Raw genomic sequence first — 26,517 nt, forward strand, 5'->3', positions numbered from 1 at the left:
GGCCCACACAGTGCAGAGGAAGGCAAGCTGGGTCCAAACCTTGCTCCATCATCTCAGTGCTGATAAGGCCGCTTCCTTGTCACCTCCAGCAGGAAGGTCTTGGCCTTCTGATAGGTAGGATGCCGAAGTCCCCCAACGCCACTGGAGTGGCCGTGCTGACTTCCTCCCGTGCAGGTTCATTTCGTAGGTTTTTTTTCCCCTTCGGAGTTAGAATTGAATTACTTCATCAAACCAGCTCTTAGTGAGGTCTCGAGGAGGCCACTGCAGACACCATCACTGTCAACCCTGGGCTCACTTTCTGTGCTCAGGTAGCTCCTGGTCTGTGTCTCGCAGTTAGTGGTCTAATCAATCCCAAGGAGCATCAGAGAATCACAACATAAACTGTAGAAAGGAACGTTTGTTGGAGGCTTGCAACAGGCCAAGACTTGGGCTAAATTTTTACATGTTGCTACTGTAATATCTTAACAGATCTTTTGTTACTTTCTTTTATTTTATTATTTTACACATTTTGCCTGAATATATGCCTGTGTGCCACCTGTGTGTTGTGCCCACAGAAGCCAGAAGTGGGTATCACCTGGAACTGTTACGTTACAGTTATGAATTGCCATGTGGATGGTGGGCATTGAACCTGGGTCCTCTGGAAGAGTAGCCTGTGCCCTTAACTGCTGAGTCAGCTCTGGAAGGATCTTCACAGTCTCTCTGGAAGGTGGAGAAGTGGACTGGAGCTAAGGGGTTAAAAACCATTTCCAAACCTATTTCTTCCAGCTCCATCTGGTAGAATCCTTAAGAATCCCCACTCTCTCAATTTAGCAGAAGTATCCCAAAAGCTGGATGACTGCCTAAGATCACACAGAATCACCAGTCACATAGCTGTATTCAACTGACCCAGTGAAGCAGATAGAGTTCTGCTATCTAAGCAGAGGAGGCGTACGCATACCAGACGCATCTAAGGTTCATAACTCGAGAGTCTGGGACTTTGACCTTCTTCCAACAATCACCATAGAACTTTCCAAACTGTTCATGGTTTGCAGAGCTGATGATGTAGACAGAGCCCCAGCCGCCATTCATTCTCACAGGCACTTCCTCATGCTAGAGAAGCCAGTCAACAAGGTGTGGAACTTCTTTCCAGTAACTCTGCTCTCAGCCCTGGTCTACTAAAACCAGCCTGTCCTGGCTACCACTTCCACTCGCCTTGCAATTGGTCCTACTCCTGGTTGTTGAGATGTGAAATGGGGAAAAGGGAGATAAGGATGGGTTAGCATCCTAGAGAGCAGCCTGTAAATGACCACAGGGGAGGCAAGAAGGGACATTTGCAGTGTTTTTGAGCCAGAGAGCTCCTCTTTGAAAGGTAAAAAAGACAATATGGTGGCAGTGATTAAAATTTTTATGGGGGAGCTCCTGTGAATACTGGAGCAGGACAAGGAAGGGTCACATATAGCCGTGGTTTTTATGAGCTGCATTTTCCTTTGGCAAGCATTTATTGAGCACCTATTTTGTTTAAGAATATAAAGATAAACAAGGAAAGAACTCTACTATTAAAAGTCTTATAGTTGGGTGGTGGAAAAAACAAAGCATACTATGAAACAGGTGTCTGTCTTCCTACCTGAAGTGATTGCTAGACCTTTGGCCACACTGGCTGTGTGCCAGATGGACTTGTATCCAATCAGAGACAAAACAGAGGGAAACAGTTTCAAGGTTCCTGGTTTGGGAGGGGTAGACTGCCACCATCACCACAATAACAAAATGATAGAAGCGAGCCCAAAGGCAGTGAGTTTAACCCTATAGTTTACAGATAAGGAAAAGAAGGCCCAAGGATGGAAGTGACTGGTCCAGGCTCCTGGGACAGTAGGACCCCCAGGACCAGTGTGGATGACCTTTTCTGCTCCTCTCATATAAATGCAAACCATGCCACAGATTAAATAAAATACTCAACTCCTCTGGACTCCATTTCCCTATCTATCAATAATTATGTTGGGGCAGCCATGACACATCATTATGAATTCTATGGTTTGGTTTGTACTTCCTCTGACCCCCTCTGTGTCAGAATTCACAGAGACACTTTCTTGAATATCCCATACCCCACAACCCCAAATTCTGGTTTTAATATTCTAGAATAAGCTCAGGTATCTGAAGTTTACCCATTCTCCTGTGACATTTAAGTGCAATTCTCTTCTCTCAGTCAAAGCTGTGGTGGTGACCTACAGTAGTTCTTTCATTCAGTAGCTGATCATATCATTTATTTATTGTGTGGATTTCTTGAGCAAAGTGCCAACTCTAGAAAAACCACTAATTTCCTTATGATAGCACAAAGGCATTCAGCGTAAACCAGAAGAGCTTCTTTGGAGGATGTAGTGTTTTGAATGACACTGTCCCCATAGGCTCATGTATACCTGACCTCCGGTCGGTGGCACTATTTGGAGAGGCAGTGTGGCCTGGGTGGAAGGAAATGTGTCACTGGGGGTGGGCTTTGACAGTTCTTAGCCTCCCCCTACTTCCAGTTGCCTCTCTCTGCTCTGTGCCTGGGGTTAAGGATGTGACCTTTCAGAGTACCGCTCCAGCCTCCTGTTGCCGACAGCCTATACTATGGACTCTCCCTCTGGAACTGTAAGCCCCAATAAACTCTTTTGTGAGCTGCTTTTGGTCATGGTGTTTTAACAGAGCAATAAAAAAAAAGTAACTGTCAGGAAAGTGCTGCCAGAAGCCTTGGAAAATCCCCTACAGGACCGGGGATGTGATTCAGTCTATAAATTGCCTGCCACACAGCAGGAGGATCTTAATTCAGATCCCCAGGATATTTGTAACAAATCAGGCTTGGTTACACACACCTGTCACCTTAACACAGGAAGGCGTGGCTAGGAGGATTCCTGGAGCTCACTCCACAATAGGTCCAGCTGATCAGACACTGGAGGAAAAGCCATGGCACGTGTAACTGCAGAAGCAGTGACAGGACAGGTGTTGTGAGGAACAGGCCAAAGCTCTGCCCACTGTGAGACGTCTGGACTTTGTCCAGAAACTATCCTTTTTAAAATCAGGAGTGACAAGCTTTGCATTCCACTTCCCTTGTTTTTGTTTTTATTTTTATCCCAAAGAAGTACACAGTAATTTCTGCCACCCCTGTCACCACTTCATGGAGCAATGGCCCCATGGTAGGGGTTGATACCCTGGAATGCTTCTTCCTCCGCTAGGAAGCCCAGAGGCTCTGAGTGACCCTCCAGTTTTTCAAATGTCACGTGAATGTATGAATCTTTATTTTCCAAGTTTATGCTCCGGGCGCCTCCTAGTAGCTCCAGCTGTCAACTTGAACTGCCTAGAGTCATCTGAGGGAGTCTCAGTTGAGGAATTGCCTAGTAAGGTTGGCCTGTGGCCATGTCTTGAGGGATTGTCTTGAGGATTAGTGGGGAAGGGGGCAGCACACTGTGGGCAGCACTCTCTCGAGGCAGGTGTTCCTTGGCTACAGAAGAAAGCCAGCTAAGCAAGAGGCTGTGAGCCAGCCGGAGAATGAGGCAGTAAGCAACATTCCTCCGTGGTCTCATCTCCAGGTTCTTGCCTTGAGCCTCTGTTCTGATTTCCCTCAACGATGGAGTGTGGTCTGAAAGTATAACCCAGGTAAACCTTTTCTTCCTGCAAGTTGCTTTGGGTCAGCGTGTTTTCTCGCAGCACAGAATGAAACTACAAAAGGATTTGAAGCTGCTGGACCCTTACAATTACTTTTATGCTGGCTTCTATGTTGGGTCAAGGGTTCTACCTCCAGAACCAGCTGGGATGCACAGTAGCTTCTCATCACTCTCCATGTGTCTTGTCTGGTACCTTTTGCTACAGAAGATAGCAGGAGTATCCTCATTTGCACAAATCCAAGCCAATAAATCCACACAGGAAAAGGATAGCAGAACTGTAGCTAGAGTTTTCCTGCCTGGCCCACAGTCAGGACAAATCTCTGTCACCCACCAGTCCCACAGCTGCTCAGACCCGACCAAGTAAACACAGAGACTTATATTGCTTACAAGCTGTATGGCCATGGCAGGCTTCTTGCTAACTGTTCTTATAGCTTAAATTAATCCATTTCTACAAATCTATATCTTGCCATGTGGCTCGTGGCTTACTGGTACTTTACATCTTCCTTCTGCCTTCCTGTTCTCTTATTTCTCCTCTTTGTTAGTCCCACCTATACTTCCTGCCTAGCCACGGCCAATCAGGTTTTATGTATTGACCAATCAGAGCAACTTGACATACAGACCATCCCCCAGCACAGCCAAATGCAGACCATCTCAGACACCTGCACTCAGGCCCGTGGTCCTAATCATCCTCTATGCGGACCTGCTGGGTAAAGCCACGATGAACCCGAGAACGGGCTCCCACAGGACATACAGAACATCCCACAGCACAGAACAGTGATCTGGGCTCTCCCACAATCGAGAAAAGGCACACAGGATTGCTCATGGGCCAACCTAGTAGGGGCATTTTCTCAATTGAATCCCTCTTCCAAAATGGTTGTGCCAAGCTGGCATAAAGCTAAGCACCCACTGAGTCAGATTAGAATTGAAAATGAAAGCAGAGAGTCCAAAGGTACAGTTAAAATAAGGTCACAAAGAAAGACAAAAGGATCATCACCACCACTGGGCCTGGGGTACCCTGTCAACTAACAGGTAAGGGATATAATATGGGCAACTTTGTTGAAATTTCTTTTCTTTTGAGACAGGGTTTCACTGAGCCCAAACTGGCCTTGAACTGGCTATGTAGATAAGGGTGACCTTGAATGCCTGATCCTTTCTGTTTCGACCCACCAACTGCTGGGATTATAGACATGTATCACCATGTCTAAGTTTACTTCTGAAAACAATCCAATCAATCTCAATGATCATAATATAAAAGCAGCAGTGCTTCAGAGTGTAATTGCAGTTTTCTGGAAATTTGTAATTAGCAATGAACAAATTATTTCTGTGCTTGTGAATACCACTGAATTAGGAGATGTATCTGAATTGACATAATGGCGAATAACACCAATGTTTTTCTGGGCCTTTCTACTCCTCAAATATCAACCTACCTCTGTCTAATACAGTGTTGTTTTTGGGGGGTGAGGTTGGGGAGGGATGCTTCTCTTCCCTATTTTATACCAAGAGTGAGGAGGTCCAATGAGGTTGAAACTGAAGACTGTCTCTGGACATTTGGAAGCCAATGATCCCTGTCTTTCAGGACCACATTGGGAAAGACTGTGTCTCTGCATTAGTTACCCAGCAGTGATTCTTAAATTTAAGATACTGTTCCAAAGGAGTCATCTATACATTCACATCATCAGATGGCTGATTCCTTGGAGAATCTTTGTGGGAATGTGTGGTTGGTCTCAGCTGTGCAAATTTGGAATGTTAGTGTATGAAAGGGAGCTGGGGGACTGCAGACTGGGGTATGCCTCCAGCTGTCCTGGCACACACAGCTCAGGGGCCTGGGGATTGGGTGGATGCTTTCTTTCCTCATTCATCGCCTCTAACTTGCCTTCCTACCTTGTCTGTTGGCTGGTGTTTTCACGGCCTCCCGTTGCTCACTGGAGCTAGGTATCTACCTTTTGATTACATGAACTAATTATTAACTTCAAAGGGTAGATGATTGTTTCATGGTAATAGCACTGCAGGGGGCTTTGAGATGCCTCAGTTTGATAGGCCTTTTGGACACTATCCTCTCAGGGTTCCCAGTCACTCAGGACGTTCAGATGGCCCCCTACTGAGGCGGCCTGATTTCCTGAGGAGGAAACTAAACATCTTGCTGTGGAGGGCAGGGAAGGCACCCAGTCCTGTCTGGCTTCCTGATCTCACACCAGGAACCTCAAGCCGCCGAAATCTTTAGTCCACAGGGTTCAGGTTTCATACGGAGCTGTCCTGTTTAGTTAAAATAAGCAGCCTGTTCAGGATATTTTGGACCACTTCACTGGCCTGCCTGAGGGCACCTTGCTCCATGTTGTGCTACCTGCGCACTGTGAGGAATTTAGAAGAACATTCTAGAAAGGGGTTCGGTATTAGTCAGCTGAGACTGCTTGGGGTTCTTTGTGGACACTGAGGGGGAAAGGGGCTCTAAGATGAAAGGTAGAGAGGTTCTGGAGAGATGGCTCAGGGGCTAAGAGTGCTTGCTCGCCGGTAATGTGGCTCTCAGTACCCATGTAACATGCTGGGCATCCCTGGTTATTCCTGTCACTAGCTCTGGTTGGAGAGGAGAGAGGGGGCTTCCTGGAGTTTGCTGAGTCGTGAGCCCCTGCCCGATGCATGGAGAAATGCTGCCTCCATGGAATAGGTAGAGAGTAATGGAGGAGGCCACCCCACGCTCTCTTCTGGTCTCTGCACGTGTGCACGGGCACTGGAACCTGCAGGTTTATAGTGTGTATTCACACTGACACTATGTATTTACACACACACACACACACACACACAAATAAGTAAAAAGAAATTCTTTTTTTTTTTTGTTTTTTTTTTTTTGGTTTTTCGAGACAGGGTTTCTCTGTGTAGCTTTGTGCCTTTCCTGGAGCTCACTTGGTAGCCCAGGCTGGCCTCGAACTCACAGAGATCCGCCTGACTCTGCCTCCCAAGTGCTGGGATTAAAGGCGTGCGCCACCAACGCCCGGCTAGAAATTCTTTTAAATATACTATTTTTATTAATTCTTTGAGAATCTCACACATGCATACAATATTTTGACCATTTTTCACTCCTCACTCCTCCCTCAAACTCCTCCCAGATTCCCCCCCACCTTACTACCTTTGAATCTTTGTGCTCTCTCTCTCTCTCTTTTTTTTTTTAATAGTCCACTGAGTCCAGTTTGTAGGACCCACGTACTCGTGGGGTTCAGACTACCCCTGGAGCCTGGTTAACCTGCCAGGAGCAACATCCTTAAAGAAAACTGAGTTTCCTTCCTTCTTCCAGACCCCATCAACTGTAAAGAGCTCATCAGCTGGGGGTGGGGGTTCATAAGCCCCCCTTCTGTGTGGGAATGTTGTTGGCTTGATCTTGTGCAGATCTTCTGCAGGCAACCACAGCTGCTGTGAGTTCATGAGTCCTGTCATTTCCTGAAGACACTGCTTTGCTCTGGTCCTTATCCATCTCTCTCACAGTCTTGGCAATCAATCTTCTGAAATGATCCTTGAGCATTGCTCCGAGGTGTGTGACACAGATGTCAGATGTCTCATTGGTGACTAATCACTCTATCTACATCAGGGCCACAATTTAGCCATGGCTATATCTGGCCACACCATTTATTAGTGTAACTCACAGGGTTCATAGCTGGTAAGAATTCTGATGACTTACTAAAGCCAAATCTTGAATTATGTTGTCTTTAAAAAGAAGTCACAAGGGAGGAGGGAGCTCTAGAGATAGTGAAAGAATCATCTTCCCACACAGTGCATTGGTGCTCAGGGCTCTTGGCTAGAAAGTTCTTGGGTGTACATTTCACTCTGGGTTTAAGACAAATGCTACTGTCTAGCAATTTTCTGTTTAAAATCTCTAAGTGTTCTATGCTCATGGAAATGGAAGTCTTTAGAATAGTAAGATATTCTGTAAGGTTGGACCACCAAAAGGTGGCCTGGATCCCATATTTTATCCATCTGTTTGCCTTCTTGTCTATCTCTCTGTCTCTACTCTCCAGCGTCCCATCAACCCCAATTTAAAACAAAGCCTGTTCATAGGCAGAGAGCCTAAAGTGACTCTCAGTTAGTTAAGGAGGCTGATATGTGTCCTATCCCAATAAATTCAGACAGTTATTATCCTTATCAAGGGAAGGACATTTTAAGTGGACGTGTGGAGGGCAGTGGAGCAAATATTTATTGTGCATCCATGATCTAAGCTGTGTACATGCTCCATGATAGTCTTTGAAACAACTCTAGAGGGACAAGACTTCATTCACTTCACGGAATAGGGAGCCAGAGTAGTCTCTCTATGCATGATGTTTAAGGCCGAGTAGCTTCTGGACTTTATGAGAAGGCTCTGGGGTCATCAGGACTCAGGAATATAAGGCAGTATTTCAGGGCTACTACCAGGAAGGAGGAAGCAGAGGCGGTGAGAACAAACGACTTTGCCCCAGCTCTGGGGAGAGCTGTGCTGTTGGTGCACATTTTTAACCTAGCGCTAAAATCTCAAAATCCAAACTGCTGTAGACTCCGAACATTTTTGAATGATGACATCATGGTACAAGTAGAAAATTCTTCAGTGTGAAATTTCATTTCATTCACAAAACTATTAAAGATAATTGCTTGAAATGAACTTAAGGGTATGTGTGTAAGGAATACACAGAAATAGGAATTCTTGTTTAGACTTTCATCACACCCCCAAAATAGCTTAATATATATATATATTAAGTAACACCCTATTTAGCCTTTCTGGTAAGTAAAGTGTAATCCAGAACATATATATATATATATATATATATATATATATATATATATATATATATACCAAATGCTGAAATAAGTACTTCTGATTGCAAGAATTTTGGATAAAGGACAATCAATCTATATCGGATTGTCTGATCAGCCTTGGCTATATAGTGAGTTTGATGCCAGCCTGAGCTGTATGAGATCCTGTCTCAGAAAACACAAATAAGAAACACTTTAGTATAAACAGAGGTTGCACCTCAATTCAGTCATTAGACATGGGACTATTTCAGACATCCAGGGGACATGGGAACAAGTAGAGGGACAATGGTCTTTAAGACTCTCTAAAGTAGATGCTCTTGTTTCTCCGGCTCTTCTCCAGGTGACTGATGCCCCTGAGAGTTTCTCTCTGCAAGGACTGCTCTTTGTACCCGGGTGTTTGCACCTTCAGCTCTCTCTTCCTGGAATGCTATTTCCCAGCGCCCTTGCCACCCCCAGGCTGAGTTATCTGTCCCCACCTGTGTGGTCTCCTTGGGCACCCCTCCATCACAGTGTGCCATCACGCTGCACTAATTGTTGATTTACATGTCCCACCCACTCTCGGTTCTGTGTCTTTTTATCTTTACACCCTCAAAGCATAACAGAGTGTCTAGCTCATACCGGAGGCATCATAAATATTTGCTACATGAGTCAATGCAAGAATGTGTGGCTGTGTAAAAGGCTGGCTTTGGATATAGGGCAGGGTTGGGAGCTGGAACCATAGGGCATTCAGCAGTAAGAAGTGGGATTGGAACGCATGAACTTGTGCACATATCAAGGTCAGGGAGCTTTTCTGAATTCTCACATAAGTTTTGAGTATGACCAATTGAAGAGTAAAATCCTAATTAGCCTTTCTGGTAAGTAAAGTGTAATCCAGAACATTCTTCCTCATCATGCCTTATGGACGAACGTGCCCAGTATTATTCTGTCTGACACACTTGCGCAACACTGAACCTGACCGTGGTTTAGTCATATCTCTCTCATTTTTATGTCTGTTTTATTTCAGTTATAAAAGTAGCTCTAGGACACCTTTCCTTTCTGTACAGGGAGCCCCAGAGAACAATAATCCTGCCCTGAGCATGGGAGGACTTTACACTTTTGAGTACAGAGAGTTTCTGGCAGTCAAATGTCATGAAAATGCATAGAATGTCAGGAATATGACAGCAAGAATGCTTTTCTGTTGTAGCTTCAAGCTTAGTGGATGCATTCCTGTCTTAGTTTAAATAATGTATCTGCAGAGGAGGAAACAAAGACAGGTGCCTGGGAACCAAGAGTTAACAGCGTCTGTGTCTGCTTTGGCAGGGACACATGCAAGCCTTTTGTTGTTGTTTCTCAAAGATCCTCTGTTGTCACAAGGGGAGACTCTGCATGACCCAGACTTGGAGCACCTTCCATACCCTAGGCTCACATAGTGGTCACCGCTTCCTGTTTTGTCCCTTTCTTTTTCCATATCGCCTATTTTTTACAGTGGTGTTGAACAGTTCCCATGAGCCTGTTCCGTTGTCACCTCATATTTCTTATAAAGAATATTAGGATTATCAACTTTGAAAATGAACTTAAGATTGATCTCCAGGCTGTTCTCTCCCATGCCATGGAAACATTGCATGGGTTACCTGAGATCGCAAGCAGAATGCCCGTGTAGTGGGTTATAGTTCTTGCTGTGCTGAATTGATTAGGAAGTAATGAAAAAGTCTACATGTTGGAAACAGAAGCTGCTGTTGCAGGACTGTACTAGTTCTGTTTCTTGTAGTAATCATTAAATACCAAACAAGAAGCAGCTAATGGAAGGACATGTTTATCTGGGCTCACAGTTTGAGAGTACTATCCATCATGGCCAGTAAAGTGATGGGGCACTTGATTGTGGCAAGAGGGGCATGCTAGGTTGCTTGTTCACCTTGGGTGCACCAGGAAGCGGAGAGAGGCTAGAATCAGACTCAGCTGTAAATCACCTCTTCCACTAACACACTTCCTTCAGCTAACCTCCAACTTAAAAATTTATGTAGCTGCTCTAAACAGCACCAAGCAGAAGGACATTAGCCAGTCCCTCTGACATTGATGGGAATGCCCTGATCATCAATGTAAATGCCCTCATTTCATGTCCTGATCATCAGTGCAGATGCTTTATGGGGATGCCCTAATATCATGCACAAATCATCTATGGGATGCCCTAATCTCATTCACAGATCATCTATGGGGATGCCCTAAACTCATGCACAGATCTTCTACAGGGATGCCCTAATATCATGCACAGATCTTCTACAAGGATGCCCTACTATTATGCACAGATCATCTACAGGAATACTCTAATCTCATGCACATGACATCTATTGGATGCTCTAATCTCATGCCTCTGTCATCTGGATTTGGCAGCATGTACACGGTCAAGATGGAACAAATCTCAAGATAAATAAAGATTTTAGAAGTGAGTTCCCTGAGAGTAAGAGGCACTACTCTAATTAGATAATTGGGTCACAAGTACCCCCAAAGTCTTACCTTCTACTTGGCACTATTGGGGGATGGTAGAAGCATTAACAGGTAAGGCCAAGCAAAGACCTTTGCAGTCACTAGAAAGTCACTAGGTGGAACCCCGGAAAAGGATTTCAGGGCTCTAGCCCCTTTGTTCTATCTTTTTCCCCATATTCTATGAGGGGAAGAGTCCCCCGCCCCCCAGCTGCTCTTTCAATAATGTGCTGATTTGCCCAAGACTCAAAGCTACCAAGGTCAATTGATCATGAATAAATAAGCCCAGATAAACCCCCTTTTCCCATTATACTTGATTATATCCTGTATATGGTCACAATAACAGGAAGCTTACAAACATAGGCACCAAGCCCGTTCTGCTTCTTCCACAGTATCTCTTCTGACTAGTTTCCTCTTCAATGCCATGACCTTTAACTTCAGAGCCTTCGTGGGATTTCTTGTGGTATAGGCTCTATTTTTGGCCAATTTCCATACTATTGTAAACAGAATTGCTTAGCTTAATAGCACCCAAGATTGATTTACATCAGACAAAATATGCCTGATATCGATACTTTCCAAAGTTTTAGTGTTGCGTATTTTGAATGTAAAATGTAAAATTGCTATTATGAACTTTGCTTGACCTACAATTCTCAACTCTATTACAACACAACAATGCACCCCATTTATGATGGGTACCCAAGAATAAACAAAATGTTATGCCCCAAAAGAGTGTGCATTCAGATGATAGGAACAATGAGGGAGTCTCCTTTCTTAACATCTGCAGAATGGTCACAAATATAGCACACCAGGAGTCCAGATGCCTTTTGGTGCTAGAATCTCTCACAGGTACCAAAATCTGTGGATTCCAAAGTCGGCTTTATAAATGGTGTATGTTTTCATATAGCCTATACTTATCACACTGTGTATTTAAACTCATGTCTAGATTACTAACAGTGCCTAACGCAGTCAACCGCTTCTATGCTTGACTGGCCAGGGAGTAATAAGAAGAGAAAGCCTATGTGCTTGGTACAGAGGCACTGTTGTGGGTCTGTACTAGTTATGCTTCTTGTTGCTATGACCAAACATCTGACAAAGAACAATGTAGGGAGAAAAGGTTTATTCTGGTTCATGGTCTTAGGGCACAGTCTACCATGGTGGGGAAGGCAGGGCCACGAGAGTGGCTCTTGGCTGTGTCAGCAGGGTCACAAGGCTCACATCTAGCAGACCAGCAAGCAAACAGTACAGAAAGTAGAGTCAGGACACAAACCTCAAAGTTTTCCACAGTGACCCTGTTCATCGGTCTAGGCTCCATTCCTGAAGATTCTATAATCTCCCTCAAACAGTGCTGCACCTGGGGACCAAGAGTGAAAACATGAGCCTGTGATGGACATTTCACGTTCACACCCGTATTTTTGTCATTGGCTGAGTCCACGCCTAAGGAATGCTCTGAGACAGAGAGCTGATTGCACTGCATTTTATTTAAGCATGGGACAGGGCAACACCATGTCTGCCTCTCACACTGCAGAGGGCTTTACTTCATGCTCTGTCTCCAGTGCGTGTTTTGTTTTTTTCTTTGGAAGATGACAGATTGTATGCTTTAGTGGCATAAATTATCCAAACAATTCCCTGCAGACATTGTCAGTGTAGAGAGCCCCGCTGGTCCTGTGTTCCCCTTTTTGCTGCTGGGAGAACGCTATGTTCCCTCAGGAGCCTGGCGAGACCTCATTAAGCTGTAGTATTTTTCACACGGTCCACTGCTTAGCTATCTGAGAAGAAGGGATTACCCTCCCACATTCTCTACCTAAGGGTGTATCAGACCTTGTGATTGCCCCTCCTGACTGCCTCTTCTGCCTCTTGTAATGCTCCATATTTGATATTTGGGGGAGCAAGACCACCCGTGGCATACCCGGACACCGCACCCTGAAGAATGTGATCTGATTGTGCTTGGTCTACTGCGGGGTCTGCAAATGAGATATAAACAGTTATTAGTCACCTGGCACCTTCTAGCCATCATCTTCTGTCTAACTTCTGGTGTTATTATAGTCTGATGTGATGTTGTGGGAGTTTCTAGGGCTTTATTATTATTATTATTATTGGCTCCACACCAGGTATGGTCAAATGTGTGCAGACAAGGTCTCAGTCAAACTTTAAAACTAAAAGGGCTCCTTTTACATGGCCAGAAAGCAGTGGCCCCACCAGTTTTTCCAGATGCATTTTAATTGTCTTCTTTGTGTAGCTCCTGGAGGGCATATGTACAAATACATTAAATACGTCTAGAAGATAACCAATGAGGGTAACATAGTCTCAAACTCGGCCTTACTCATTCAAGCTATCTCAGGAAAGAAATACAATAGGATTATCGGCCCTTTCTTTTTTCATGCTCCACATGAACAAGTACCAGACACTCATATTATGCATTAGCCTGTGCACACCAAAGAGAATAGAAGGTTGGCGTACCCTCAGTCTCAGGCAGGTAAGATGGCTCCGTGGGTAAACATACTTGCCTAACCATAGGAGTTCGACCCCTGAGACCCAGAGTGGAAGGAGAAAACTAACTTGAGCAAGGTGTTCTCTGACTACATGGAGACCCTCCACCCCCAAACACACACTCACTCACAAGTAAATAAACGAATAAATGTAAAAAGCCAAAGAAGCCTTCTGTTTCTACTGAAATTGTCACCTGTCCCCAGTTTCCCATTTCTGTGACCAATGTCAGCATCCTTGGGGGAACTGAACCCTTGACACCCATTACCTTCTTTTGTTTATGGTCATCGCTGCCAGATACCTCAGATTAAATTCACATCTGGATTGAGGATGCCAGTCAGTTCCCCCTGCACCCAGCCTTTTCCTCTGCCTTCCTCACAGCTACCAGAACAAGCTTTTGTGACTGATTTTGGAACTGTGACAGAATGTCAGTCTATTCCCTAAGATTAGCACAGATTGCCTTGTCTTCCTTTTTCCATTTCCTCTTTTACCTATTGCCAATGTAGACTCCCAGGTCACTGCGCTTGTGCGTCATAAATGCCACTAGGGGGTCTGTCCCATGTTTCAACTTGAGTCTTCCCATGACTGTTCCCTTCTTAACTTCTTCTGCATCTCTCGAAGATTTGAATTGATCATGCAGGAAATGGCCCTCGAGCCAGGCTTCTTTCCCCACTATTTCTGACTTTGATCCTCTTGGCCCTTGTAAGATTTTTATCTGCTAAAATCTAAAACACCATTAAATAACTTCATATTCAATGTTTTGTTCATTATCGTTCAAAAAGTGGGACATCTATGTCGACTTCACTACCACCAAGGCTCAGGGAACATTGTAGAAAAGAAGGTGGAAAGAACATAGCAGATGGAGGGAGGGGATGAGGGTTGTGGGGTGTTTTCTTCTGGACGTGACTTGGCTGTTGACATCATGAGCTCATAGCAGCTGTGGTTATTTGCATAAGGTCAAGCCAGCAAATATCCCAACATAGAAGAGTAGATAATTTCTAGGTCCACCCCTTAACAAAGAGCTATTGGCAGCTGATAGTCGCAGGGCGATGGAGAAGCATTCTCTTTGGGTGCATGGCCACTGGTAGGTTTCCCAAGTTCCAGTGGACAGCTCCACCCCCATGCACATATGGATGCAGGCTAGACCTAGTGATTATAAAATATAATAATTTTAAAATAAGACACGATGTTGAGAGGGTGCAAATTGCAGGGCACATGGGGAGAGTTGGAAGTGGGAAATGAATGTAGCTATAATCATATTCCATTGTTTATATGTGTGAAATTCTCAAAAATAAAGAAAAAAGTTTAAAGTACTTGAACATTTGAAATGTACCTCAGGGAAACTTCCCTCCTCTATTCATGGGATTAGATACTTCTTGAAGTCAAAGAGTCTGTGTTTTATTGATTTTATACCCCAAATGTTTTCTATTCAGCATTCATTCAATGAATTTTCAAAAGCACAGAAGCATTACAGGCCCAGGATGAAGAAGACAGACCTGACCTTTGTCCTCAGAGCTAGCATTGCGTAGACTTGTAGACTTAGTATTCTGTGACACCAAGTATTCATTTAGTTTAGCACATGCTCCCCAAATGAGCATGGAAAGCTCTTGTGGCAGGCTCACAGCTGGGAGCCAAAGGAAATGCTTCATGACCTAAGAAGAGCAAACAGGAGAGAATCACGTCCATTTTGAACAACCACGCAATGCCACAGTGCAGCTAGAACTAGCAAGGTGGACATTCAGGAAAAGCCCCTGGCTAGTGCTATTGACCTCTACTTCTCCTCTGGCCCTCTGGAGACTGGAGATACTGTATCTCCAGATCTAGGTTTATACACCTGTGTACATATGCAAAAATTCATCAAGGCACGTCATTTTATACCTGAACAAATAATGCTACTTTGGGTAGCAGGATTTTTCTTTGGACCACCAGCTCACAAAAAAATGATGCTGAGACTTCTTATTAAGTACAACAGCTTAGCCTTAGCTTAGGCTTGTTCCTAACTAGTTCTTATAACCTAAATTAACCCATATCTTTAATCTACATTCTTTCACGTGGCTTGGTTACCTTTACTCTGTACTAACCATCCTGCTTCCTCTGAGTCCAGCTTGTGACTCCATCTTCCTTTTTCCCAGGGCTCTCTCTGTTCAGAAGTCCCTGCTATACCCCTGCCTGGCTATTGGCTGTTTAGCTTTTTATTAAACTAACCACAGTTACACATCTTCACACAGTGTAAAGGAATATTCTGCAAGAACTTTTAATATTTAATATTTATTCTTTTTATTTTATGTGTATGAGAATTTTGCTCTCATGTCTTTCCATGCATCATATACATGCCTGGTGCCTGAAAACAGAGTTGCAGTGGGAGCCACTATATGGGTTCTGAGGACTGAAATAGGGTACTCTGTAAGAACCAGTGTTCTTAACTACTGAGCCATCTCTCCAGCCCTCAAGGTGTTTTTTTTCTTGAAGAAGAAAAATGATTATAAAATAAAAACATAGGCTGCTCATCCATTAATGTGCTTGCCATGCCGTAATGAGGACTTAATTTTCGATCTTCAGTACCCATGTGAAAATGCAGCGCAGATCCAAGATGGAAATCATTTACTTATTTAACTTATTTATTATATTATGACTGTAACATGAGGGTGAAACCATGTGAATAGATTCTTGCCTTCTCCTGGGCATATGCATGAACCTCGGGGATGAGTAAGCAGTTCTTAGAATGCTGGAGAGTTGGTACACAGCCTGAAGATCAATAGATTCTGGCTGCACCCGACAGCCAGCAGAAGCATTTACACAAACGCACATCCACATGAACACAGAGATCCTGATTCAGTGTGGCTCTGTTGGAGCCACATGTAATATATATATTTGGTTTTTTGAGACAGGGTTTCTCTCTATAGTTTTGGTGCCTGTCCTGGATCTCACTCTGTAGCCCAGGCTGGCCTCAAACTCACAGAGATCCTCCTGGCTCTGCCTCCCAGTGCTGGGATTAAAGGTGTGTGCCACTGCTGCCCTGCCTAAGTCCAGACTATTTTTATTGCAGTAAAAGTCAGAATCTCTAGTAAGTGTCTCCCCACTTAGTAAAGTTAAAGGAATGCAGTTGAGTAGTGCTGGGGTGACTCCCTTGTGGTGGTGTTCTCGAGTGCTCATCTTGACACCTATCAAGTCTACGTAGGTTTGGGAGGAACTTTAGCCCAGAAATTAGGATAAAGCAAGTGGTCAGAGCTTGGAACCAAACTCAAACTCTTTGATTCCAAACCTATAGTTAGTCTCATAGCATCTCTTCCAAATTGAGGCATCACTATTAACAATAGCTTCTGAGAAGACCACAGCAATAGTTTTGATCTAAATCCTAACCCCTTAGAAAAATCCCATTAATGACGTCTTGACATGGAGCTTGAAACTGCCAGCCACATACAAGCTGCCCAGCTCATGACTCCCATATGCTTTATAACAGCAACTCAAAAATCTATGTGAAAATACTGAAGACATTGCTACAATCTCTGTTTTCTTTTTTAACATTTATTTATTTCATGTGTATGTGTGTTTATCTGCATGGGTTCAGGTGTACCACATACACCCAGGAGAGCAAGGAGGTCAGAAGAGGCCATCAGGTGCCCTGGAGCCCGATTTACAAGCAGTTATGAGCCGCCATGTGGGTGCTGGGAAGTGAACCCGGGTCCTCTGTGAGAGCAGTAAACACTCTTGACCGTAGAGTCGTCTCTCTAGCTCACAGCATCTGTTTTTAATAGCCACCCTTCCTTTGCTGGTCTTGTATTTTCTTTTCTCCCACCTCTTACTGTTGAGCTCAGTCTGGTTTTGTTAGTCTCCGTCTCAGAGCTCCTTCATCCTTGTGACTTCTGCTGTCCTTATTGCTGGGCTGCTCTCAAGGGCCCTTTCATCTCTGCTGTGTGTACATGTGCAGGTGTATGTCACTAAGAACTGGATCCAGCATCTACCCCATTGCGCTGGCTGTTTTATGCCAGTTGGACACAAGCTAGAGTTATTTCGGAAGAGGGACTCTCAAATGAGAAAACCTTCCCAAAGAGGGGCCTGTGGGCAAGGCTGTGGTGCACTTTTTTGGTTAGTGGTCAATGTGGGAGGGCCCAGCCCACTGTGGGTGGTGTCACCCCTGGACCGGTGGTGACATAAGTGTCCTAAGAAAGCAGCTTGAGCAAGCCAAGAAAAGAAAGCCAGCTCTCCTCCATCACCTCTGCCTCAGTTCCTGACACAGGGTTCCTGCCTTGCTGGAGGCCCTTCCCTGACTTTCCTTCATGATGGACTACAAGCTATATGCTGAAGTAAACTCTCTCCTTCCTAAGCTGCTTTTGACTGTGGTGTTTGTAACAACAGTAGAAGCCTAGACACACTTGCCAGGCGAACGTTCCACCACTGACTAGACACACTTGCCGGGCAAGCATTCCACCACTGACTAGACACACTTGCCGGGCGAGCGTTCTATCACCAAGCTGCATTCTCCAGGCCTCTTTTCACTTTTTCCGTACATTGTCCTGTGTAACCTTGAACCCATGCTATAATCCAGACATACCTTGAACTGCAGTCTTCCCCCTTTAGTTTGCCATGAAACTGGGATTAGAAGCCTCCTTTTCTAGGAGCTAATTCCCCTGCTTTCAAAATCTGTTAAAGGGTAACACTTGGAATGCCCTCAGCTTCCTAAGGATTCACATCTTTACTTTGGTAAAAGGCACTACTTTTCTTCCAGACTCAAAGGCCCCGCGTCTTTGCATATGCTTGACTTCTGAGACCAACTAGTGCCGTACATGTTGCTCTCATCTGCCTCTATTTCAATTTTTACCCAGTGGTCAGATTTAAACCCTTATTGCATGCTGCTGGGACCAGTCTAATAATCTCTGCGTTGGTCCCATTGTCTGTAGGTGCTTATCTATGAGCATACTTAGACAATAACCCTGTGTTATTTCTGTAGCTGGTGATATTGTGTATTTTATGTAACATGTCTTCAGTTGGATGGTGTATCAGTTAACTTTCTCATTGTTGCGACGAAACACCCGACAAAAGAAACTTAAGAATGGAAAGATTTATCTTGCCCACAACAGTTGGTGGGCACTGAACATCAGGCGAGGCATGTAGGCAGGCATCTGAGGCACTTAGTCGCCTTGCATCCACAGTTAGACAGCAGAGACATGAATGTGGCTGCTCATATGTATTCTCCTGTTTGCTTTTTATGCCGTTTGGGACCCAGGTCTATGGAATGGTGCTACCCACATTCAGGGCAGATCTTCCCTCCTCCATCAAAGCTCTCTGGAAACAGACATGCCCAGACATTTGTACCCTAGATGACTTCAAATCCTATCAAGTTGGTAAGATGAACCATCAGAGAGGCTAGGGAGATGGTGCAGCCAGGAAGGTGCTCACCATTCGAGCACAGTAGCCCGAGTTTAGATCCCCAGACTCCTCGTGAAAAGTGGGATGTACTACAGCACAGCAGCACATCCCCAACCCTTACCTTGGGGAAACAGAGGCAGGGGGCATGCCTGGGGCTTGCTGCAGCTAATCTAGCCAAATTGATGAGCTCCAGGTTTTGTGATAGATTGTCTCAAAACATAAAGTAGAAACATTAAAGAAGACACCAGATGTTGACCTTCATACCCAGATGTGTGCGCATCTGCACACATACACGAACAAGAGCACATAGATGCAGGTACCCTCCCATTTATACCGTATTAACCATCACAGATAGTAACCATTGCAAAGCCCGAGACCACGTGCTTACACATTAGATATTGGAAAACATCTCCTTCAGTCAAGGACTACAACTGTATATTACATAATGATGTTTCTAATACTCAGTGCCAATCACATATATGAGGTGACCCCCATAAGGGTATGATGGAGGTGAAAAATAGCTATTGCCTCATGATGCCCTGGCCATTGGAATGTGTAGCTCAACGCATTCCAGTGTTATGTCAGTGTAAACAAACCTGTGTGGCCAGTCATATAAAATTTAACACATGTTGCCGTGTTGAGAGTACAATACTTCAGAATGGTACATGACTATTCACCGCTTTATGTATCTCCTGTACTGTGTTTGTGTCATTGTTCAAGAGCACTCATTAAAATAAAGTTTACTGTGAAAATGGCACTGTTATTGGAAGGCTATTGAAAGGTTTCCAATGGGAGGGTTAAAGTGGAACACCACGCAGGACTGTGGGGAGGAAGGAATTTATTGGAAAAGTTGTTAATGCCATGGACAGGCAGACACCATCATGCAGGGGAGGGCGCTCAGCAGAGTTCAGGGTCCTAGCACCAGAGACAGACACCAGAGTGAGAACTCTGAAGAGAGGCCAGGCCCACATGGCGGAAGTGTGCATCGGCTTATACCTTTCTGAGGACTGGGGAACAAGGCCCTCTGATTCCCAGGCCGAAGGCAGAGAAAGAGGAGGGGAGCAGGAGTAGCCACCTGTACCCTCTTTGATGTAAACTCACTTCCTCCTTGGGCAAGCGATTCTGGCACAGGGAAGTCTGTTAACTAGGGACTCAGATAAGGTCTAAGCAGGAAACCGATCAGTACGTGTGAAATGGAGAAAGCTGTTGCAAACGAAGTATTGTGGACTGAGAAGCAGCTGGATTCTAACATTGTGTTCTTACAGCTGTAACCATGGCAACAGCTTTGTATATTCTGTTTGCTGAGACTCTTTCCTGCATCATTTTCAACTTCTGCTTCTTATTTTGTGTTATTTTGTTCATCCCGAAGCAATAGGTTATACCATATTCACCTGTGTATGTAATACACATATGTATATGCCACATAGTCTAAGTGTGTAGTAGGCTGTACTATGTAGGTTGTATCAGTGGAATCTGAGATTTGCATGATGAGGAAATCACCTACCAGACTGGATGCATGTCCATCATTAAATGAACCTGCTGTACAGTAAAGGCACTATTTTTCCAAGGCTCAAGAACTACTGGAACATGCATGTGAATGCAATGCAATGTGGAGATTCCTTACTGAGTAAGTTAATATAAGGAGGAAGATAAAACATGTGTGCAGGCCATGGTATTAGAATGGAGAAGCATGAATTTTTCATTGAGTTGAAAGTAAGGATTGATTCTCACAGCTCCATGTGTCAGTCAAAAATCCTTGTGTGAGCCGAGGGCTTTTCAAAAGAAGCAGAGAGCGATGGGTATCCCAGGGAGAGCATCTGAGATCAGCCCCGGGAAGGACAGTTTGTAGGAAGCTCGGTGTCTCAGAATGAAGTTGTGTCACAGGTCATCAGCCTTTGCCAGTCATTGGCCAGGCTCCTTGCAGCAGGACACAGAAGCAGCACAGGGCCACCACAGAGTGTCTGAAAACAGGAGAAAACGCAGGTGACCTCTGCGAAAATCAAAGGTTGACAGTCCTATGGAGCAAAGTGTAAATCCTTTAGTATTTGTGCTAGAGGAGCCCCTGTAGACATCATGCAACTGCATCCCAATAAAACTGTGTTCACAAAAGCAGGTGGAGACTAGAGTCTGTAATAGGCCACAACATACTAATCCAATTTTAATGAAATTTTGTGACATTTTCCTTATACCATAAGAATTCTAGAAATAAGAGCGGAGACCAATGGCTCAACATGACTTCTGTCCTTTGGTTTATTTATTCATCGCATTTTTAATGACTTCCCAGAGACCCACAACCCCTTGCACTAAATAAATAAATAATAAATATTTATTGAAAGGTGATTTAACATCAGGTTTTGTTCTAGCTACAATTAATAAAATAAAACAAAGTCTTTGTCCAAATGGAGCTGGCATTCTAGCAAAGACATTCAATAAAACAAATGAAGAAAATACAAAGATAAGACTAGGATAGTGTGGTGATACTGTGTTCCCCAAAACATTGTGCATCCTAATAAACTTATCTGGGGTCAGAGAACAGAACAGCCACTAGATAGACATAGAGGTCAGAAAATGGTGGCACACACACCTTTAACCCTAGCATTCAAGAGGCAGAGATCTCTGTGAATTCAAGGCCACAATGGAAACAGCTAGGCATGGTAACAAGAGCCTTTAATCCCAGGAAGTGATGGCAGAAAGCAGAAAGGTATATAAGGCGTGAGGACCAGGAACTAGAGCCTGGTTAAGCTTTTAGGCTTTTGAGCAACAGTTCAACTGAGATCCATTTGGATGAGGACACAGAAGCATCCAGTCTGAGGAAACAGGATCAGCTGAGGAACTGGCCAGGTGAGGTGGCTGTGGCTTGTTCTGCTTTTCTGATCTTCCAGCATTCATCCCAAATACCAGGCCCTGGGTTTGTTTTTACTAATAAGACCATTTAAGCTTCATGCTCAGGATAGTGTAGATGAAATAAAGCTGGGAAGAGTGCAGGCTGCTCTAGACAGCAACAGTGGAGGGAGCTGCATTCTAAGCGGGGTGTGTCAGGAAAAGGATCACCAAGAAGGTGACATCTGAACACAAGGATGATGTGAAGACAGGATGATGGTTTGTCTTGGATGACAACTTGGCTAAATCCAGAGATGACCATGGCTGGTGAAAACACATGTCTGTGTTTGTGGGTTGTTTCCAGAGAGCATGGACATCTGGGGCAAGGAGGGGTGGAGGGAGACATCCTGAATGTGGGTGGTACCTTTCAGTGGGTAGGTGGCGTGGATGGAAAAGGGAAGTAGAGGGAGGCAGGCTGTGTGCCAGCGAGCCTTCTTCTTCTGCACCTGTGCAGCTATGTATCACCATGGCTGACATCAACCCCAGTTGACCTTTCAACTTAGACTTGATAACAGTGATTCTCCCAGAGTCCTCCGGGCTTCCAACACCTGATTAGGACTGCTGAGGCATCTAGCTCCCTGAACAAGGAATCTAGTTCTCTGTTTTGCGCATCATTGGGTGTCCCAGCCCCCTGATGAATATAGAAAGTAAACTACAGAAATAAATGGAGCCAACATTTTTGAAGGGAAAGTCCCCTCTTGAATGCAAACAGAGATTTGTTGTGGCCAGAGCAGTGTGAGGAAGGGGGAAAAGTAAAACAAGAAGTCAAAGAGGTGAGAGATCAGGTTCTCTGGAGCCTATGAGCTTTTGAGTGACCATGGCTGTGAACTGGGAGTGACTGAGAATCCATGAGATGGTTGTGAGCGTGGGGGGGGGGACTTAACACCCTCACCATGGGTGTTGGATTGATACAGCCCTGAAACAAACAGCAGGAACAAAAATGTGGAGACCCATCAAGACTCTTGTATTTTAGTGACCCTGCAGCACTGTGACAAAAATGCTTGACATAAACCATGTAAAAGGACTAACTCGGATTTGGGTTCATGGTTTCCGAGGTGCTAGTCAACCATGGCAAGAACACACTCAAGTCAGCTACTTCCCCCAACTAAGTCCCTGCCTTTTACCACCACTTAGCAATGCTACCGTACTCCAAGTGCATCAAGGGAATTATTCATTTATTAGGTCAGCACACTAAGGTCTAATTTTTTTTTTTGGGAAATCATGGAAGATGCACAGGTATGTGTTACTACTCCCCTAAGTGTTTTTCAACCTAAGTCTACTGTCAGGATTAACCATTTAATTTCCGAGCTAAAGATGCTACAGTTGGGGGTCAGAACAGTTGCAGGAGCCAATGAAGTCTGAGTCCTGATGATATAAGTCATGAAGATCTTATTCCTGAAGGCACCATGCACTCAAGTCATAGAGTATGCTGGTGTGTACCTGGAAGCTTCATCCCTATTGATTAGCGTTCGTTGTTCCTGAAGGTGCTATGTATGCTACTGGAGGAAAAGAGTTACCATTCTTATGCAGCTGTGAACTCTGCCAGCATTGCTTTATTGGCAAGTCATGTTCACTACTGTAATAGTGGCACAGATGTCATAGGAGCAACCAACCACTTTCTGCTTGGATTGAAGACCCACTCCACAAGCTGAAAGCATACTGGGTACTGTTATTAGAGTAAAGAACCTGTGGTTAGTCAGCTCAAAGACTCGGTCCAGACAAAATTCCAGCATTGAGAGGAGAGGTGGGCATGAACTCTTACCCTACTTAAGAAACGATTGACAGTTGATTGCTGCTAGAAGAGAGACAGTTTTCTTTAAGGGTACTATAACTGGTGGCTAGACCACTGTGGTGATCTGAATGAGCAAGTCCTGACAGGCTCATATATTTAAATGCTTGGTCCCCAGTTGATGGAGCTGTTTGGGAAGGATTAGGAGGTGTGGCCTTGCTGTAGGAGGTATGTTACTGGGGACAGGCTTTGAGTTTCAAAAGCCCATGCCACCCACAGTTAGCTCTCTTTTTACTTTGTGGATTTGTCTCAACCTGTAAGCTCTCAGCTACTACTCCAGCACCATGCTTGTCTGCATGCTGCCATACCCTCTGGCATAATGGTTATGGACTTATCCTCTGAAACTGTAAGCCTCCATAAACTATTTCTTCCATAAATCTCCTTGGTCATGGTAGAAAGAGAAAAGTGACTCCCAAAAGTTGTCCTCTGACCTCCATATGCAACTCATTACACAAATAAATAAATAATAAAAAAAAAAACAGGTGACAGTTGTTAAAACATCATTTACGTCTAGAAGTTCCCTTTGCTTCCTTTTATGTGAGCTGAGACATCCACTATTAACTCAGCCTGAGAATTATATTTTTGGACTTCCTCATTTAACAAAATGATGATGTTTCTATTTTTAAACTCTTTGCTGCTGCTGCTGCTGCTGCTGCTGCTGCTGCTGCTGCAGAGGACCAGAACTTCTCTGAGCCCTGACAATTGCAGCTTTTCCAGAGCTGAACTGGTTAAGCCGGAAGCCCGGTTCAGTTTTGTTCCCTTCTGCTGTCCCCTCTTCCTCTTACCTCAAAGGATTTTGCTTTCAGCGCTGCACTTAGGTTTCTGTGACTAACAATGGAGCAGAGGCTTCCAAGTTCTTGGTAATCATTAACCTCTTCAAGGCAGGCAGAACCTCCCCCTCCCAGCAAAGACCTCAGTGGAGAAGTTCTGGGAACAGCATTCATCTAGGGCAGGCAAGTCCAAAGTCAAAGGAAGGTGTCTGTGACAGAGGAAGAGGAGGCGTGTGTGTGGCCACTTTATGGACCCACCGTCTCTGGGAGTCAAAGTAACCCCAAAGTACTCGAGAAGTGCCCTCCAAAATAAATTTGGCAGAAGTCTCTGGTAGCATTCTTTTGTTTTCTCCTAGCCTTATCAGCTGGCTGACGTTTACTTCCCTCCCTCCTTTCTCTCAGAGCATGGAAAATGCCAAGACATTTGTACATGTGTGTACCTACAGAGGTGGACCGTAAAGTCTGGACTCAGATAATACTATTTATCATTTTTAATTCAATAATACTACATCTTTGAAGCTGTATTTGCCTGTGTTTCCAGATTTGGCTGCCGTGTGTGTATGTGTGTGTGTGTGTGTGTGTGTGTGTGTGTGTGTGTGTGTGTGTGCTTGCTTGCATTTGTATGTATTACTTTGAGCTGCCATAACAAGCCAACAGGCTGAATTGAATCTCCATCTGCATTTTAACACAAAACCCCCAGAATCTACACATTTATTTTCTAGCTGTTGGGGAAGAAAAAGAAAAAAACAAAAGTCCATGATCAAGGCCTCAGCAGGGTCATTTCTCTTATAGCCCCTCTCTGTGGCTTGGGGACAGCCCTCTTCTTGCTGTGTTCTCATGGGGACAGCCTTGGTCTTGACTGTGTCCTACCCTCTTCTTGGTGACACCAGTCAGAAGGGTATATGGCCCGTCCAGAAGACCTCATTGCACCTCAATCTATGTCTTCAAGGCCCTATTTTGAAATGTAGTCACATTTTGTGGGTACTGGGGATTAGGGCTTTGATATGAATTTTGGAAGGCCACAATGCAATGTGAGAGTGGAGGACACACACACACACACACACACACACACACACACACACACACACTACCATACACAGTCTATAGAATGTCCATAAAAATAAAATATACTCTATGTGTGATGGCTGACTGTTACTGTCAATTTGACACAGAAAGACTTGGAAATCTCTCTCTCTCTCTCTCTCTCTCTCTCTCTCTCTCTCTCTCTCTCTCTCTCTCTCTCTTTCTGTGTGTGTGTGTGTGTGTGTGTGTGTGTGTGTGTGTGTGTGTGTGTGTATTAGGGAGTTTCCAGAGACATTTAACTGACCAAGAAAGACACAGCCCAGATGTGGGTGGTGCTATTCTCCCTATACAGAGGTCCTGGGCTGCATAAAAAGGAGGAGCTCAGGACCAGAATTCTTCCTCCTTCTGCTTCCTGACAGTGGACATGGCATGCGCAGCTGCCTCATGTTCCCGATAGCATGCCTTCCCATGGTGATAGACTGCACACCTTCCCTCCCTAAATAATGGTCTCCCAAATAAGTCTTCTCTTCTTTACATTGATCGATTTTTATCAAATACTTCATCATAAAAAGAGAAAGGCAACTAACACACATAATAAAAAAATACCCTGTAATCTACTTTACATTTCATATATATGTCATATGTACACCCACAGGGGCCTCCAAGGTTTTGGGGTACTATCTGATCTGTGCTTGATTGTTCCTCCTGTAGAAATACCCAGTTCCTGTTGCATAGGATAATTGTGTCTCCACACCATCATCTCTTTACCAAGCACACACAGTAACTGTAGACTTCATGCCCTCTGTTCTGCCACAATTTCGCTGTTTGGATCAGCTGGTCTCTGCAAAATGCCCATCAGGACAGGCTACCCTGATCATCTAACCATGCCATTTCTGTCCAAAAGGATGGCAATGGAGGTATTTTCTGGCCGAGGAAATTGTAATCCCCAAGCCTGATAGTCCAGGCAGAAATATCTCCTGGGTGGGGATTGTGGAGGGCAAGTGGAGTCCATACTTTCGTTTCCTGGATATTCCTTAGCAGAAAGCAGGAAAAGTAACCATAACTGGGGTCTTTCCCTGGGTGGACTTCTGTTTAGGCTGAGGAAGTAGGAACCCAGCCAAAGACCAGGAAAAGCCCATGCTTCTGGTTAAAAATAAACTGGAAAGGCATTTTAAGAGCCAGCTGTTGGTCCGCTGGGAACAATAGATAAGTTAAAGGCCTGGGGAGCAAGCCAAATTCATCCCTGACTAATTTTGTTAGCAAACTATAAATGACATAAAAAAACTGGCAACTGTGGTGTACTTGTAAAGATGTATTCCAGGCAATCTTGACTCTCTCCTTGATCTAGCATCAAAATGGACGG

General features: G+C 44.5%; 1 long non-coding RNA gene across 1 annotated transcript in view; it reads right to left on the minus strand.

Moving 5' to 3' along the window:
* Window positions 1-26,517, minus strand: part of LOC121829811 (uncharacterized) — an 85,756-nt gene that overhangs the window by 17,009 nt on the left and 42,230 nt on the right. Inside the window, exon 3 of the long non-coding RNA XR_006072887.2 lies at window positions 12,109-12,192. This is a non-coding gene — a long non-coding RNA (uncharacterized LOC121829811). The remainder of the gene's footprint in view (window positions 1-12,108; window positions 12,193-26,517) is intronic.

The sequence above is a fragment of the Peromyscus maniculatus genome, chromosome 5 (genome assembly GCF_049852395.1).
Source record: "Peromyscus maniculatus bairdii isolate BWxNUB_F1_BW_parent chromosome 5, HU_Pman_BW_mat_3.1, whole genome shotgun sequence".
Classification (NCBI taxonomy): domain Eukaryota; kingdom Metazoa; phylum Chordata; class Mammalia; order Rodentia; family Cricetidae; genus Peromyscus; species Peromyscus maniculatus.